The sequence below is a fragment of the Natrix helvetica genome (assembly GCF_964273705.1).
Source record: "Natrix helvetica genome assembly, chromosome: 2".
NCBI classification, from domain to species: domain Eukaryota; kingdom Metazoa; phylum Chordata; class Lepidosauria; order Squamata; family Natricidae; genus Natrix; species Natrix helvetica.
Genome location: NC_138552.1, coordinates 223,258,320 through 223,276,944, shown reverse-complemented (window position 1 = coordinate 223,276,944; position 18,625 = coordinate 223,258,320). Strand labels below are relative to the sequence as shown.

Genomic DNA, 18,625 nt, shown 5'->3' with positions numbered 1-18,625 from the left:
CTCACCAGCTCAAATCCCTCTGCAACTCAGACTAACACAAGCACAACCAGGCCCCCACCCAAACAGAACATGCCCCCATCCAATCAGAGCACAGCCAAACTCCCATCCAATCAGAGCACAGCCAAGCCCTCTACCAATCAGAATACACCTCCACCCAATCAGAATGCAGCCAAGCTCCCACCCAATCAGCACAAACCCCCACTGGCAGTTAAAAAGAGGAACCGGCTGAGATCTCACATTGCTCCTGGAAGCACCAAGCCGGAAGCACCAAGCCGGAAGCACCAGCCTGAAGATGATGAATGAGACTTCATCGAAACGTCGTGAAGATACTTCCAATTCTACGCGGGAGAAAACCCGAACAACCAAAGATGTGTGTGTGTGTGTGTGTGTGTGTGTGTGTGTGTGTATATATATATATACATATACATATACATATACATATACATATACATATACATATACATATACATATACATATACATATACATATACATATACATACATACATACATACATATATATATATATATATATATATATATATATATATATATGTTTTCGTAGATTTTCACGGGTGTAGGTATGCTGGTTTTGTTGTATTCGGGTCTATATATATATGCATAAGCCATGATTGTAACAATGTATCTGTTACTTTAAATGCAAGTGAGATGTAATTGGATGCTGTTGCTTTAAGCAGCCATAAAAGGAAGTAGGAACTATTACTGTTTGCTCCTGATTGTTCCTGGTTGTTCCTGTATGTTCTCCGTGCTTGGTATTGGGATTGAATACTGTGTATTGGATGGTGGCTACTCTGTATATTAGTTACCTGTCTACATGGTGAATCGTGAGTTAAGCATCTGTAAGTCAATGTGTTTGCCGATTTGATTGGTCCTATGAAACCAGTATTGGGGGTGCTCGTTATGTATTAAGTATTATGGACCCCTATTCCAGATATGGTTTTCGTCATTTACTAAAGGACAAAACGGAAATGTTCCAGCAATTTTGTAATTGGATAAAATTTGCTGAGAGGAAAACAAAACTTAAAGTAGTTACCATTGTAACTGATAATGGAACTGAATTTGTAAACCAGAGTTTTCAAACTATGGTTAAACAAACTGGAATTGAGCATAAACATGCCGCGCCTTATAGACCACAACCTAATGCGTTTGTGGAACGGAGAGGACAGTCATTACAGGCAATGGTACGGACAATGTTGTCAGGTTCAGTTTTACGGGATAAACTATGGAGGGAGGCAATAATGTGTATACTTAACATTCAGTATATCACAAAAATGATTTGTCCAATTTCCGCATAAATGCAGTAAGAAAGGACTGACCAAGTAAAAACCAAAATTGCATATCTAGCCTTTGTGAAAATTGAGGAATTTTAAATTTAGCAGGCCATAATCAAGCAGAATGTTAATTTTAAGAACCTTAAAATGGAATATTATTGATTCCATGTGTAAATATATTAAAACTTTAAAGCTTTGAAGCTATAAAACTTTAAAGTACATAGTGGACATGTTCAGTGAATGATCCCCTAATAAGTGGCCAGGGATGCTCCTTTAAGTTTCTCTGTTTTGGCATTTTACAGCATTTCAAGAACAAAAAATATACACTGTAGCAACATTCTTCCAAGAAAAATATTTTGTAATTGTTCAGTGCAAAAGCAGTGACAACTTTAAAAGCCTCAGCATTCTAAATTTAATATAACGATTAGCTAAGGCTAAAGTTATATTTTCCTACATTGCCCAAAGCTGCTTATCAGAAAATCCATTTTATCTAATGTAGGTTAAGGAAAATCCACTATTACCCAATTTAAGATAATATACCTATTTGGGAAATACTGCTGTAGATCTTACTCAAATTGCCAGGTATAATTTTTAAGATTTAAAAAAAATCATATAAAAAGAGTTTTATAAGGCAGCAAAGTATGCAGCATCATTATTCATCATTTTACAGTTGATGAGATGGTTCTGCATTTATGAACCTGTCCTACTTTAAACAGAGTGAATCATATTATTATTTATTTATTTAGCAAATGGCATACAATCTCGGAGAAATCTACAAATGCTACACGCAATTCAGTCTTGACAGCCTAAATTGCTAATTCATTTTGTCCAGCACTTGTGTTCCTATGCTTGGTGGACCACCGGGAATGAAATAGGTTACACCATCTGACTAGCGGCGCTCGGGTAGTTGGCTCTTTCAGGCTCCTCTGACGGTCTCTCGCCTTGCGTTGTGTTGCCTTGCATCCTGTCAGTCCAGTGCTGCCTTTCACTTTCCACACATATAAATGGAGCTAGGTTTTTCCCACTGAAGTGATACCCATTGATCTACTTGTCCCAAAAGTGCTTTTTCAAGAGGCAACTGGGCTTTCATGATTTTCTTTGAAGACAGAAGCAGAGCTGAAGAAGCTTCTTGGATGAGAAGTGAAACATCTTCAAAGAAAAACAAGAAAGTCCAGTTGTCTCTTGAGAAAGCAGCTTTGGGATAACCATGACCTGGATAACTGCGAATCTCCATAGACATTTATCTACTTGCAATATTGCATCCTTTTGAACTGCGGGGTGGGCAGGAGCCAGAGAATGAGCGGCAGGAGCTCAACCCATCTCATAGAACCGCTGGACTTAAACTGATGAGTACAGACCAGTGGTGGGTTGCACTTAACTTCACTACCAGTTCGCTGATCATGCACACAAGCCTTCGGTTTGTGTGTGCGCATGACTTGTTCTGTGCGCGCATGCCCAATCCACTGCCCTTGTGACAACCAGCTGATTGTCGGGGCTTGTGCAGGTGCTGCATGCAATGTGCATGTGCGCAATTTGTCTTTTCCTATAAAAACAGGCGTAGACAGGCAGGCCAAAAGAGCCACCATACTGATTCGCTCTCAGCTTCTCTGGGCCACTACCGGTTCGACTGAAACGGGCCGAACTGGCAGCAACCCACCTCTGGGGCAGACCATTTCGGTATGGCAGTTCCAGTGTCATTAAGCTGCTGCACCATTGCGTCCCCCGTGAATCATGTCAAACAGCAGGAAGGAATAGCCTGGAGTTACCTGCATTGTGGCTTGGGGAAAATATTGGTTCATAGTTGTTTAATCTCAAGCAAAATAATGACTTAGCCTAAGTCTAGTTGTCAGTCTAATCCTGCAGTGTCATCTTTGGTAACTGAATACAGGAGAAGAAAAACTCATCTATGAATTTTGTTATAGAAGGATCATGAGAGCTCATGTTGTCTCATATAGTCGCCCTTCATTTGCAAACAGATTGCAACTCTGCCGAATGCACAAAATATGGGCCAATAGCTGTATGAATTAGCTTTGATTGTATTGGGTGGCTGTCTTAACTGAGCCTGGAACTGTTTGTCCAGCCAGTAGCTATCAAATAAGCCACAACGTCTGTCTTCAAGATCAAATGACAAATATAAACTTCAGCATAAATTCTCTTTACACAACACACCAAGTCATTAGATAGTTTTGCATTTTTTTTAAAGTTCAGCATGTTTATGAATTATAGAGCATCCCTTGGCTTGTTTGTGAATGCAGACAATTATGGTTTGTTCAGAAGATCATGTTAGACAAGCCATGATTTAGAAATAAAAAGAAGCTGTGCATTTCAAAATATCTGAGTTGGATAACATGTAAAATATTATACAGTTACCAGCAGTGAAGAGATACTCCTGTAAAAGAAAACAGAGACATGTTTTTGCAATGTTTTTACAGGTCCCAATTCATTTACTGTCATATGAGATGACAAAGTAATGGGTGATTCATTAGTGAAGAAGAAAGGATACGATCTACCAGATCAAAAGCTCAGCCATTCCCTTGAAGGTCCTCCAGGACAGAATATCTCTTCTATGCTGACCTGAACCTGGCACAAAAATTTCCCCCTTCCATTTTAATAAATAAATGGTACTCTCTTTGCCCTGATTGATGTCAGCCAGCACAGTTTTGATGAGTCAATCAGTTTGCTCTCCCAAACATCATTTATAGATGAACTGTTCATAAATTAGAAACTACCAGGGCTACTGAAGCACTATTTATTGCAGTATTTAGCCCTTTGCTTAATTTTTCAAAGTTATTTCCTGCTTTATTCTAGCTTCTACTTCTTAAAGTTTGTTTTCATTTAATGTTATGATTGTTTTGCATTGATATATTATTGTTTACTTGTATATAATTCCTGTAAGCCACTTTATTTTTGATAAAGAGGCATGATGTGAATAAATTTAATAATACATCTAGTAATGGAGGATCTTAGAAATCATAGCATTGATATGTGAGAACCTGTTTAGTGTTCTAATTGAAAGCAACAGGATATCAACCAGGAGACTGTAAGTTCTAGCCCCACCTTAGGCACAAAGTCAGGTGACTTTGGGCCAGTCACTCTCTCTCAGACCTAGGAAGAAGGCAATAGCAATCCAGTTACAAAATCTTGCCAAGAAAACTGAAGCAATAGCATTCCTTACCTAGTTTAATTTATTTGTTAAATATTTTACAATCATAAACCTAAATAAAGAACATGATATTAAAATACAAAATATCTAAAAGAGTGGAATATAAGCATGCATGTATTATGTTCATACCCAACTGTCTCTGATCTCAAATGTTATGGTACAGAATTTGGCCATCTTTGTTTTGTTGGAAGTACACAATTGCTTGATGGGACCAGTCCAAGTAATTTGGCATTAGAGGAAAGAATAACACCAGGGTGAGAGAGGGGGCATTTCAAAGTACACGTGTGACCATCTCAATTTCAGAATCCCAACTTAAATATTCTAGATAGGGAATACTGAAGTTCCTGGTCAAAACCTTTGAGAGGGAAAGTGTCTAAGAGTGCCAGTGTGAATGGCCTCCAATGTGAAGGCACAGGTATATAGTAAGTACTTCAATATATATTTCTGAGAAACCTGATTTGAGTTTCTTACTTTGTCACAAATACACTCCTCAACTTAGAACAGGGGTGTCAAACTTGCAGATTGTGGACCACATGTATCATGTGCTGGCCACTCCCACCCGTTTTAGAGAAGGGGGAAAAAGTTGTGATAAGTCATGTGACCATGACGTCATTGTGAGTTTGACGCTCCTGACTTAGAATGTGGAATGACTCTGTTGGTGCTTATCTAAAGCTATGACAATTAAAGTTCCAGCTCAAACTAATCTATGGAGATAAGTCAGTAGTTTGACTTGCATTTGCTGGAGTGAAGGAAATAGTATCTGGCCTGGTCTACTTTGATCTTTCTCCTCAATATCTATTTACACTTCTCTTAGACAAAACCTGGACCATGGTCAAGGTGAGAATTTCTGACTTTAATGTACAGAGAGATAGATTTATGCTATCTTCCAATACTATTGATTAGGATTGGCCTTATTAGATTATACTCATGGTTTGCATATAGATTTGAAAAGAAAGATCAAATATCAGAGTTACTCTGATTTCAACTAAAATGGGAGTATATGAGAATATGTACATAATTCCTGACACAGAATACAAAAATATGTCATTAGGGAAAAACAAGAGCTTTATATGAAGTTTTGACTCCAAGAGGAATTGGAGACTTCTCATGTTACAAGTTTTTGTCATTACAAAGAGAACTATAAGTGAATGTTTTCAGTCTTGGTTCCTTACTTGTTCTTGTAATGCTCTTAAAAATTGTATCAGGATATATTTAAAACTGCTTATATTAACATGTAGATAAGGTTGAGGCTTGTCATTATGGGACTTTGCCCATAATATCCCACAGATGACACAACCTTTCTCTTGATCATCGTTGGATGCAGTTATATGAAGAGACAGTTGTTATGTAAGTTTTGGGGAGTAGGGACCTAAATTGATGAAGGATTAGTGAAACAATAACTTCAAAGGATAGTTAATTTTCAGGAAGTATATGTTAGGCAGAAAGCCACCTAGCAGGCTCATCCCACAAGGAGGGGAATCAAGAGGAGAGTTTCCCTACGTGTGAAAGGTAGAAAAACAGGTAGATGTGGAGATTACCAAACTAAGATCAGTCATAGTAAGATATAAAGATGGGACACAGAGGAAATTTCAACTTTTTCTTTGCTACTGCCTCTTGTGACTAGTAGGTTGTAATATTGCTGAGAAACAGTGCATCTGACAACACACTTTCAAAAGGTTAAAGAGGAATTGCTCTCAATTGGAGGCAATAAATTAAAAAAACTAAATTGGCATATATATTTGTATTTTGTAAACTTTATCTTATATATTTTTAAACCAAATATCAGCAATTAACTTTACTTTACTTTACTTTATTTCAAATTTATAAACCGCTCCCTCTCCCCAAGGGACTCGGGGCGGTGTACAGTCAAAATAAAAAACACCATACATACATATAGATAGAGGAGGCAATATACAAACTGTACAGTAAAGTAAAATTAAGAACAACATTAAAAACAACCCCTAAAAACTACCCCAAAATTAAATAATTAAAAATAACTGCCAGGAGGATAAGAATAGAACTATAGATGGGCTAGGCCAGCTAATTGGAACAGGTGGGTCTTGAGTTTCTTACGGAAGGAGCGGAGGTCAGTAGTGGTTCTAATATCGGGGGGAGGTCATTCCAGAGGGTTGGGCCCATCACAGAGAAGGCCCTACTTCTGGGCGCCGCCCGTTGGCATTGCTTGGTGGACGGCACCCGGAGAAGTCCCTCCCTGTGAGAGCGAATTGGTCGCAGGGATGTATGGGGTAGGATGTGATCCCGCAGGTAACTAGGTCCTGTGCCATGGAGCACTTTAAACTAGGTCCTGTGCCATGGAGCGCTTTAAAGATTAACTCCAATGGAAGCTGATATTTTGTAATGATTTTTGATATGGTACTTATTTTGAGTGCTCCAACATATTGTAAATTCAAGTTATAGCTTACTAATATAAAAAAATAAGCTATGTATTATGTAACAACATAATTTCACTACATGAAAGTTTAATTTGAGTGACAAATTAATATCTGGAAGAGAATATTTTAAAACTATCTAGATTATATTAGAGTTACTTTTATTTGACATTTCCTGAAAGAAGTACATTTGTATCACTAGGTCTGTGATGGCAAACTTATGGCACATGTGCCACAGGTGGCACACGGAGCCATTTCTGAGGGCACGTGAGGCATTGCCTTGTTAGCTCCAGCACGCATGGTATGGGTCATGCACAGGCTGGCCAGCTAATTTTCGGCCTTGATTTTTCAGCCATTTTTCATCCTCCGGAGGTTTCCCTGAAGGGGAAGGGAAGCCTCTGGAAGCCTCCAGAGGGAGAAAAACGGCCCAACAGGCAATCCAGAAGTTCATTCCTGAAATTCCGGTTTGCGTGTTGGATTGTTTTTCGCCCTTCCCAGGCTCCTAGAAAGCCTCTGGGGCTTGGGAAGGGTGAAAAACTGACCTACTGGGCCCACCAGAAATCAGAAAATGGGACGTTTCCACCCTCCCCAGGCTCCTAGAAAGCCATGAGCATATACGAGGGGCTGCAGGGGGGGCTGTCATGCACACATGCATAGGGGGCATGGTGTGGGGGGAATTAAATTATGGGGTGGGCACATGAGAATGCGTGATAGCCTGCACGCACATGTTTTTGGCACCTGAGGTGAAAAAGGTTTGCCATCACTGCACTAAGTTCTATTTTCAGATAAAATGACACTGGTAGGATAGTCACATATTCAAATGAAAAATAGAAGGCATCCGATTTTATTCTTCTTTCTTCCTATTGCTTATCACTGTACAACCCTTAATATGTCTGCTCAGAATTCCTATAAAAATCAATGAAACATAGTCCCAGAACATATGCACGACAGCGTTTTACCTACTTTAATGAGATTACAAATCCATTCAACCACAGTGGAAGGAAGAATTCTCACATTTAACACACTAGTAGCAAATCGGGTTACAATATATATGTTCCAGCTTTCAACTTGCTTTTATTCCTATACTTTCCTCCATAGTTTAGTCATATTGAATTATAATAGAGAGTTGCTTTAATCCTCCTCCTCCTGCTGTAGTACTGGCGATTTTATTACAGTAATGTGGAGCAGAAAAAGATATGATTGAAAAAGGAGGAGGCAGATGCATTAAAGAGGATAATGCATCACAAAATTTCTTTTTTTAAATAATTTTTTTTCTTTTTAATTTTGAAAACAAACACAACACATCTTTCTTTACATACTGTAGAAAGTGTATCAGTTGGTTACAAAAAGGCTTTTGTGCATTTATTTATTTATTTATTTATTTAATTTGACTTCTTAGTCTCCCCCTCTCCCCCAAGGGACTCGGGGCGACGTACACTAGCAATGGTCACAACAATACAGTATGGAGGAGGTGGAACAATAAATAAATAAATTACAATACTTTACAATACTCTCTTCCACAGTCAACAAACATAATTCATATTAACTCAAGTATTTTAACTCAGATATTTATACATGCTACCATCATCATACCTCCATTTTCATTTGACTATAATTGTTTAAACATCCTTCATCATAAAATATACCAAGATTTAATACATAACCACAAACTGGCATTTCATTTACTATTTCTAAAATCCTCCAATAACACTGAATCCTTATGTCCTATTCTGTTGTATTTGTGCTGATAAATAAATAAAGGCACAAATACAACACAAATATAAAAAGGCAACATTAAAAATAAAAAATATGGTTTTCTGCCTGGATGGTTTTCTGTAATGAGCCGAAGGACAGAAAGGGGGAGTAGTGAGCTTCCTCCCATATTTGGGCATACCAGGGGTTGTAACACAAATACATACATACATACATACATACATACATACATACATACATACATACATTGTTATCATTATCCCTCCTTTATTTGACTATATCCTGCATCATAACATTTCCCCCCTAATAATCAAGACTTAACTGAATCTAACTTAGTTCTTTTTTTATTAACCTTTATATATAATCCAAAAGGATTTCTAAGCTTCCTTTCATGGGTACCATTCAATATTCATATCCAATTATTACTTATCATAACACTACACATTGTATACATTATTATCATTATCAATTATTTATTTAACTATATCTATTGTCACTAAATTTCACTAAGCTTAGCTAGTTTTAAATTATACACTTCCATCTATCAACCTGTATCTTTCCAGTAGCAAAACAGTCTCATGTCTTCTGCCATTTGTGGTGTCGGTCCTCTAATCATCTCCTTAATCAAATTTGTATGGACTCCTCTTAGAAACTTCTTGCTTATAAAATCTCTCATGTAATTTCGATGCCCTTCTTCTGTTTCCTTAATCAGCTTATCTTTAATTGTCAGTAGTGTTATCAATGATGTTGCTAATAAAATTTCTCTTTAAATCCATAAATTCTTTTGTTTTTTCTTCTTCTGTTCTTGCCATCTGGGGTAGATTTCCCCTCCATTTAATTCCTCTTTCAGTATTCCTGTCAGGCCTGTAGTTATGTTCCTTTTAGGATCTTTGGCCTGCCACACTTTCTAATATTTTCCTATGCTGTTTCATTAGTGTAGTAGTTGGGAGGGGGAAATAGAAAGGAGTAGAATTGTGGAATGTATTGTTGTCATTCTTTTCTAAAAGCTCAAGGTCATCTTTTGTCTCCACACCTCAACACCTGACCGGAAGCAGAGGGGTGTAGATGCCAGCGTGGAAGATGAAGATTGGACCATGTGATGGATTATGGGTGTGGGGATAAGTTCATGAACTTTCAACTGGGTGGAATCCCAGGAAGCAAATCAGATTTGGGATTCCATAGCACAATGCCAACATGTCTGTCTTATTAAATTGGAACTTTAAGGAAAGTTTTGCCTTTGATTCTGATTTAATTCTGCATGATATTTGGATGTTGGAGTGCCAAGCCAGGATAATCAGTAAGAAAAGTAAATGTGTTTTGTTTCCAATACACAAACCTCCAGCCTCCGAGTAGCAGTGTTATTGTTGCAATTTTCTTTATTTCTTTTTGTATCTTTTTTGTATTTCAAGTTAAGAAAAGGTCCGATTCTTGAATGAGTTAGAAAAACACCCACAGTAATGAAAGAAGATAATTTTAATCCATAGGTTACAAAGAATAATAAAAGGAAAAAAAAAAGAAGAAAACTTAATCCATTCGTTTTAAAAGGCTTGCATAAATTCCATCCATGAACATAGCATTTAAAAAGTAAGATAACCCACTGTCCAAAACCATTCCAAACTTAATTCCGCTGCTTATTTCTTCTGTTCTCCAATTTAAATTAATTTTAAGTTTTTTATAGGCAGTCTCTTTTAAAACATTAAAAATTCCTCACCAGCTGGTAACACTTTCTTTTTCCATATCCTTCCATTTTGGAGCCGCCCCGACTTCATCAGCCTTGACTGGATTTTTTGTCACCAGCTTGAAGAACTTCTCTTGCATCGATCAGGGACTTTGCGATGTCCCTGAGATCAGCAAGATGTATTCTTCCTGTTCACTGTCTCTGCGGGACGGTTTAGGTCTGATTGGACCACCCAGTGGCAAAAGTATCGGCTGCGGTCTCGGAGCATCAAGACCGCATGTCCGTATCGTCGTGACATTGGCTCCTCCCACCATCATAAAATTTCTTACCCTTGGCTCTTCAATCTGCTAGCCTATTTCTAGAAAGTCATGTCAAGCTTCATCTAGTCTTGGCTTTACTGTACTTTGTTGAATAGTAGGTCGATCGCTAATAAAAGAGACACAATTTCTGGTCTGAAAGGATCATTCTAGTTGTGTATGGAGATTTTTTTCCCAGGACTGGACGGAGGGCTTGTTTGGATAATTTGTTGCCAGCCAGGTATTTCAGAAGAATGCTACAGTCCTGAGGGTTCTGCCTTTCTTTGGGGGCTTTACAGTTCTGCGAATGGCTAGTTTACTGAAGAGAAGGACCAGGGGAGATGATAGCAGTGTTCCAATATTTGGAGGGCTGTCACAGAGAGGAGGGGATCAACCTATTTTCCAAAGCACCTGAGGGCCAGACAAGGAATAATGGGTGGAAACTGATCAAGGATAGATTCAACATAGAATTAAGGAGACATTTTCTGATGACAGGGACAACAATTAGCCAATGTAACAGCTTGCCCTCCGAAGTTGTGGGACCTTTACCACTGGAAGCTTTCAAAAAGAGATTGGACTGCCATCGGTTAGATATGGTGTAGGATATGGCTGTCAAACTCACCACATTACATTGCTGTCATGTGACGTTTCGTGACGTTTTTCCCCTTCGCAGAGCTGGGGTAGGTGTGGCCTGCATGTGATGCATCTGGCCTGCAGGCTGCCAGTTTCACACCCCTGGTCAGAGGTGGGTTCCTACCAGTTCGGACCAGGCCAAACTGGTAGTGGTTTGGCAGTCTGGGATGCTGGAACTGGCAGCGACGCAGGCCTGCCACACCCCCAAACCAAATTTTTACAAGCGCACCAAATCGGCAGTAATGCCAGGAACAACCTATCCCTGCCTCTGGTGTAGGTTCTCCTGCTTGGCAGTGTGTGTGGACTAGATGATTTACAAGGTCGCTTCCAACTTTGTTATTCTATTATTCTCAAGGCATGTATTGCATTCTGGATAAAAAGATGAAAGCAGGGATTCTGCTGATGAACTGGCTGAGGATGTGTTGAAGATTAAAATCCCTAGCAGTGGTGGTTTCTAAACTGCTGTTTAAAGACCCCAAGTTTTTCCTCCCTCTGGGTGGACTTCAAATTAAATCAATCTTTATTGCTGTCATTGACCATCACAAAACACATATAACAATGGGCTTTGACATTAAGAATGGTTTGAGCTTTGTTCATGAGGCAACCTGTATTATAGAATAAATTGTAACTAGAATTAAAGCAGGTACCTTTTTTTCATTTCAGTTTAGGAAGGATATGGGAAATTATTTTTCAGGGTCTTTTAATGAATTTTATTGTTATGTAACCTAGACTAGTTAAAGAAGTGGGTGGTATATTGACATTTTCAAAATAATATAAAATATAATAAAAAGTGTTTCTTCCATTGCTTCTGGAGTCTGGAGAATCAACACAATAAATTGCAACATCATACTGTATCTCAAAGGTCAGATATTAACATTCTTTTATAGCTGCCTTTTTCTGCATAAATTATATTATTCTATTCTGTACCTGCTTTTACTACTAATTATTACCAGTTTTTATTCTGGAGTTTCTGAATATTTTTTGTTTGGAAGGAGAGTTATTACATTACATTTAATGTTGTCATTGTGAGATCAATCATGAGTAGCGTGAAAATGTTCGTAGCTATTGTTATAGATAATAGGAACTTGGAATAGCCTTATCCATGGCTCCAGGCACATATAATGTTCTTGCATTGGTACTTTTTTCTGTGCTGTTCTGCAGATTCAGAAAGTTACTTCATATTTAGGTACAAATAACAGCTGTAGCTGTTGCGTTCTAAAAAGAAGGTTGTTGGTTCAAAATTCAGCAAACATCTTTTTAAAAATGTTCTTCTCCTGAGCTTCCAAGTTTTCCCTCCCCCCCCTCTCTCTGTGTGTGTGTGTGTGTGTGTGTGTGTGTGTGTGTGTTTTAATGAAGGTCCAGCAGAGCATCTTTTCATTGTTTTTGAAGAATTTAGGTAAAATGGTTTTACCCTCTACCAATAAGACTTATTTGGGAATAGAGACTATACCTTAGGTGACTGGAAAAGTAATGATGTGACATATTGCTGGATCTCTTTAAAAAAACTTAAAAAATAGAAAAAGTTGGGGAAAGAAAAGTAAAATGGCAAATTCTGTCCATTTTCAATCAAACTTTTATTAACAAAGTATTCTAAATATTCTAAACAGTATTCATTGTAAAAAGGTTGCCATAAAAGTTATTAGAGATCATGTACAATATCTAGAGGTAGATGTAGGGTCTTCTGCTTGGGCAGGGGTTTGGACTAGATGACCTGCAAGGCCCTTTCCAACTCTGTTAATCTGTTAACTGAGGAGATGTTCCTTTGTCTGCAAAGTAGCCAATGAACTAATGAGGTTAGTGTGCAACAAGCTGAAGCATGCTTTCCAAAATGGACAGACACCTTCAGGACACAACATAAAAAAAGAAAGAAGTTAAGTAGTGTTAACCCTCCCAGATAAACTAGATTGGAAACAAAATGAGATGACCTAATTCACCTTTATTGCAAGGCTACATCGACAGAATCTTGCAAGTCTGAATCTACAAACTTTTAACTGTTTGATCCATTAGGGCAGATACTTCCTAAGTTTCCGTCTTTGACTATTAAGGGGTTTCTTCCTCTTTTGTTGATTGTTTCCCGAGCAGCATCTATTTCCCACATCCCCTAAGGTCATCCATTCATTCCATAACAAGTAGAAAAATGGACCTGACATCACTTTGGTGGAGTGCAGAATTAATGAAAGGCAATGTTGTCCATTCTATCATTCAGAAACAATTGATGCCGTATTCTGGGAAGAAGTAGTTAGGCAGGGTGGCTTCACCAATAGAGTACGAGTTTCTTTTTTAAACAAATTTTTTATTTTCAAACAAACACACACAAAACATATAACATAAAAACCTCTTCAACTTCATACAGTGTGTCGATTGGTTACAAGGTCTTTCTGTGTCCTTGCCATAGTCATCACGTAAGCTTTATCAAAAATCACATATTGTCAATCAAATATTTTTATATACATTATTATTATACTTCATTTGTTTGATTATCACTATTGTTTCTCCATTCTAAACAAGGTATTCTAAATATGTATCCATTTATATTATGATTCATTATGTCATCTTCAATATATTCAATAATAAAGAATTTTTTTATATCCTATTCTAAATCATTCTATTATTTTAGCATTGATAACATTTTCTAATAATTTTCATTTCCATGTTTTTACCATTATTAGTATCATCAATCTAATATGCATGTATACAAATTGTTATAATTATTAAACATCCATTAAGCATAGCTATTATTATATTCCTTTTATATGACACATATTAAATTTGAAGTAAATTTATATTATTGCATTTCATTACATCATCCTGAAATCATCCAATGATATTACATCTTTCTATTCTATTCTATATAGAATTATTTATCTTTTATAAAAAGGATTTTCAACATCATCTCCATCATCCTCACTTACAGTTTGCATAAAATTTCATATTATCAATCTAGTATATATAAATGCTTTGGTGGTCTTCTAGTCCAACCCCCTGACTAGGCAGGAAACCCTATACTGTTTCAGACAAATGGCTATCCAACATCTTCTTAAAGACTTCCAGTGTTTGGGCATTCACAACTTCTGGAGGCAAGCTGTTCCACTGATTAATTGTACTGTCAGGAAGTTTCTCCTCAGTTCTAAGTTGCTTCTCTCCTTGATTAGTTTCCACCCATTGCTTCTTGTTCTACCCTCAGTTGCCTTGGAAAATAGTTTGACTCCCTCTTCTTTGTGGCAACCCCTGAGATATTGGAACACTGCTATCATGTCTCCCCTAGTCCTTCTTTCTAATAAACTAGACATACCCAGTTCCTGCAACTGTTCTTCATGTTTTAGTCTCCAGTCCCCTAATCATCTTTGTTGCTCTTCTCTGCACTCTTTCTAGAGTCTCCACATCTTTTCTACATCGTGGCGACCAAAGCTGAATGCAGTATTCCAAGTGTGGCCTTACCAAGTCATTATAAAGTGGTATTAACACTTCACTTGATCTTGATTCTATCCCTCTGTTGATGCAGCCTAGAACTATGTTGGCTTTTTTGGCAGCTGCTGCACACTGCTGGCTCATATTTAAATGGTTGTCCACTAGGACTCCAAAATCCCTTTCACAATTACTACTGTTGAGCAAGGTACCACCTATACTGTACCTGTCCATTTCATTTTTGTTGCCCAAATGTAGAACCTTACTCTTTTCACCATTGAATTTCATTTTGTTAGATAGTGCCCAATGTTCAAATTTGTCAAGATCCTTCTGTATCTTTAGCCTATCTTCTGGAGTGTTGGCTATTCCTGCCAGCTTGGTGTCATCTGCAAATTTGATGAGTTCCCCATTTATTCCCTCATCCAAATCATTGATGAAGATGTTGAAGAGTACTGGGCCCAAAACACAGCCTTGGGTACTCCACTGCATACTTCCCACCATGTAGATGCAGTTCCATTGAGGACTACATGTTGAGTGCGGTTGGTCAGCCAGTTATGAATCCATCTGGTGGTGAAGCTGTCCAACCCACATTCTTCTACTTTATCTAGTAGTAGGTTATGGTCTACCTTATCAAATGTCTTACTGAAGTCCAAGTAAACTATATCGACGGCATTCCTCTGGTCCACTAATTTTGTCACTTTGTCAAAGAATGCAATAAGATTAGTCTGGCATGATCTGTTTTTGACAAACCCATGTTGGCTTTTGACTATTACTTTGTTTGCTTCTAGGTGTTTGCTAATTTGTTGCTTGATTATCTTTTCCAGAATCTTTTCTGGTATTGAGGTCAGGCTGATAGGTCTGTAGTTTCCTGGATCTGCTTTTTCCCTTTTTTGAAGATGGGAACCACATCAGCTCTTTTCCAGTCCTCTGGTAGTTCCCTGGTGCTCCAGGATCTCTGAAATATATAGTTCAGTGGTTCTGAGATCTCGTCTGTCAGTTCCTTCAGAACCCTGGGGTGTAATCCATCCGGTCCTGGTGATTTGAACTCGTCTAGGGTAGACAGATGCTCACTTACCATTTTCTTCCCTATTTCAACTTGTGTTCCTAATCTGATTTTTGTGGTGCTGTTTTTGATAGGTTGGACTGTTTTATCCCTTTGTGTAAAGACAGATACAAAACATGAGTTAAATAGTTCTGCTTTCTCCCTGTTGCTTGTCACCTTCTTGCCACTTTCTCCCAGCAATGGACCAATTGTTTCCTTAACTCTTTTCTTGTTTTTAACATGTTGGGAGAAGCTTTTTTTGTTATTTTTTACTTTTGTGGCAAGCCTTTCTTCATTGTGAGCCTTAGCTTTCCTCACTTCATCTTTACATGCTCAGGCTATTTGCTGATATTCTGCCTTAGTTATGTACCCCCCTTTCCACTTTTTGTACTTATCTTTTTTTGTCTTTCAATTTGTTGTCTTTCAATTTTTTGAACTATGTCCTCAAATTTCATTGTTGTTTTATAAATATTCTCAACTCTTCCCTCTGTACTTTCTGGGTTTTGATGTATAATTTCAAGTCTCTTCAATTCTCTCTGTGAGTATTAAGACTTTTTGAACTTCTAACATAATTTTGTGCAATGTTAGTTCCTTTTCTTCTTCATATTGCACCATTTTTCCAAATTATAAACACTAAAACATCCAAGGCTTTTGCTAGGTTTAAACAAAGCCAATAGCTTTGTAATATAAGATGTTGCCAAGCCTCTAGCCTCTAGATGGCAGGGTTACATCTTTTCCCTCTGTTATTGCCTCTCTTTTCTAAGCTCTGAACTGGTTACAAAAAGGCTTATGTGCATCTCTTCCAGAAGAGAAAAAAAATTGTTTAAAGATTATGATCCGGCTGACCCTTGCGAGGAAAGAGGCTTTTAATCCACGAATACAAAACAAAAAGGGAAAACTATAGAGGAAGAGGGGGGGGGGGGGAAAGACCAGTCCAGTTTAAAAGTAAGAGGCTTTTGTAAAAAGTCCATCCATAGAAAACAAACAAAATTAAAGTGGAAAAGATAACACGATAGTTTTAACCAGGGTTAATTCGCTGCTTGCTTCCTTCTGTCTTCAATTTTATTTTAACTCTAAGTCTTTTGGGTTTTCTCTTCTCTAATAATAAAAATTTTTCTCACCATTTCGACATACTGTCTCTCCTATTCTGCTTCCGTTTCAAGGGCTTGTCCCAATCTTCTGCAGCCATTTTGGCTGCTTTTCTTGTAGCCGGCAAAAAAAGCTTTCCCTGGATCAATCAGAGGCTTTGCAATGCCTCTGAGATTAGCAGGACATGCCCTTCTCTATCACCATTCCTTCAGAATGGTTTAGATCCAAAAGGATCGTCCAGCAACAAAGATATCGACAGCAATCCTGGAGCCCCAAGATTGCATGTCATGTCGTAGCGACGTCTTCCCAGTGGTTTCTTATTTCTGACTTATATTAAGAGGAAGAAAATATTTTTAGAATATGTGTTTCACACAGAAATTTATAATGGAATTGAATTTCATTAATTTATAACTTTAATTTTTTATTCATGATAGAGTATTTTCCTACCACTCATCCAAATGCAAGATTCAAACCAAGAATAAGTAGAGGTAGTTCTTAGTGAAGTATTAAGAACACAAAGTCAAAGGAGTTTTTAAAAAGCTTGTAACAAATAGATTTAATAAATATTTTTAGCCCATTGCCATTCAGTTGTTCTAGTTCCAAGGTTAATGCTATGTACCCATAGATTATATTCTCAATCAAGTTATTAAGTACTGAAATTCTATTTTTGTTTGCATGCATCTGGAAGGTTTTAGTTCATGTTGTAATTTAGACTGAGTAAACAAAGAGATTTTGGAAAAAATGGTAAGCTGGTCAGAAGTAATAATTAGTATTAGTTTTGAAGATAATGAAAGCTGAAGCACAATATTTAAATAAGTCTGTGTAGACAACTACTTTACTTACCAAGGATCCATATCTCTCACTGAAGCATATCTTATCAGTACTTTCTTCCTATCCTGATGACAATGCTTATGATAACGATGATTATCTATTTTTAGTTACTTTGGGCAGTTTACAATAAAAACATAAAAAGTGGTATACAAGCATAAATGCATCACAGTTAAAGAAGAATTAAAAATAGAGTTAAAATTAAAATATGTTTAAAATGGCACAGGCATAACTCTCACATCACCAGCCCCCTCCAATGGCATATATCCAGGATGGCGAACCTATGGCAAGTGACTTCCGGTTTGCTCGTAGGGCCAGTTTAAGACCTCCAGAGGCTTCAGGGAAGCCTCCTGAAGGTCCCTGAAGTCTCCAGAGGTCCTCGGAAGGGATGGGGAGGCTGTTTTCACCCTCCCCAGGCTCCTATAAAGACTCTGGGGAGGGTGAAAAAAGCATGCAAAAAGATGGGGGGAGCACCCGTCATGCGTGCATGTGCACTGGAGGGCTGCACATTGCATTATGGGTGCAGCACGCCCATGCACAACCCCCCCTGTGCTTCACCCCTTACGGCATGCGAGCCAAAAAAGTTTGCCATCGCTGGCATATATCATTCTTAGACCACCATGCTAATTGGCAGAGCCAGCTCCTAACATTTTTCTGAAGGTCAGAAGAATGGTGACGAACTTCACCTCTTGAGATGTTACAAACAACAGGGTCAGGGGCAGAGAAGATACTCTTCCTAGATCTCAGAAGTCAAAATTCCTTAATCTATCCATCTGCAGCATGCCCTCCCTATCTTACTGGGTGGGACAAGTTGATGTAATTGGGACAAGATAGTTTCTCAGGTAATTTGGTTCCATACGAAGGGCTTTAAAGGTAATAATACCTTGAATTGAACCTGGAAGTAAATTGGCACCCAGTGCAGTTTGTGTGGCAGAAATATTACATGAACAATCCAAGGGATGCAGAACTGCCATTGCATTCTGAACCAACTGCAGCTTCTGGATAATAATTGCAGTAGTTGATAAGGGAGATAACAATGCTTGAGTGTCTGAAAGAAGTGCTTCTTGATCAAGGAAAGGGCATAATTGGCTCCCAAC

At 37.9% G+C, this 18,625-nt stretch overlaps 1 protein-coding gene across 2 annotated transcripts in view; it reads left to right on the top strand.

Moving 5' to 3' along the window:
• Positions 1 to 5,944: 5,944 nt before the first annotated feature.
• The window catches only part of PLD5 (phospholipase D family member 5), a 121,354-nt gene continuing 108,673 nt past the window's right edge, over positions 5,945 to 18,625 (top strand). Inside the window, exon 1 of one of the 2 annotated variants that reach the window (XM_081945608.1) lies at positions 5,945 to 5,975. The gene's annotated coding sequence lies outside the window, so the exon portion shown is untranslated. Of the gene's footprint in view, positions 5,976 to 11,981; positions 12,027 to 18,625 lie in introns of those variants that run through there. The other variant, XM_081945607.1, reaches the window with a different exon arrangement.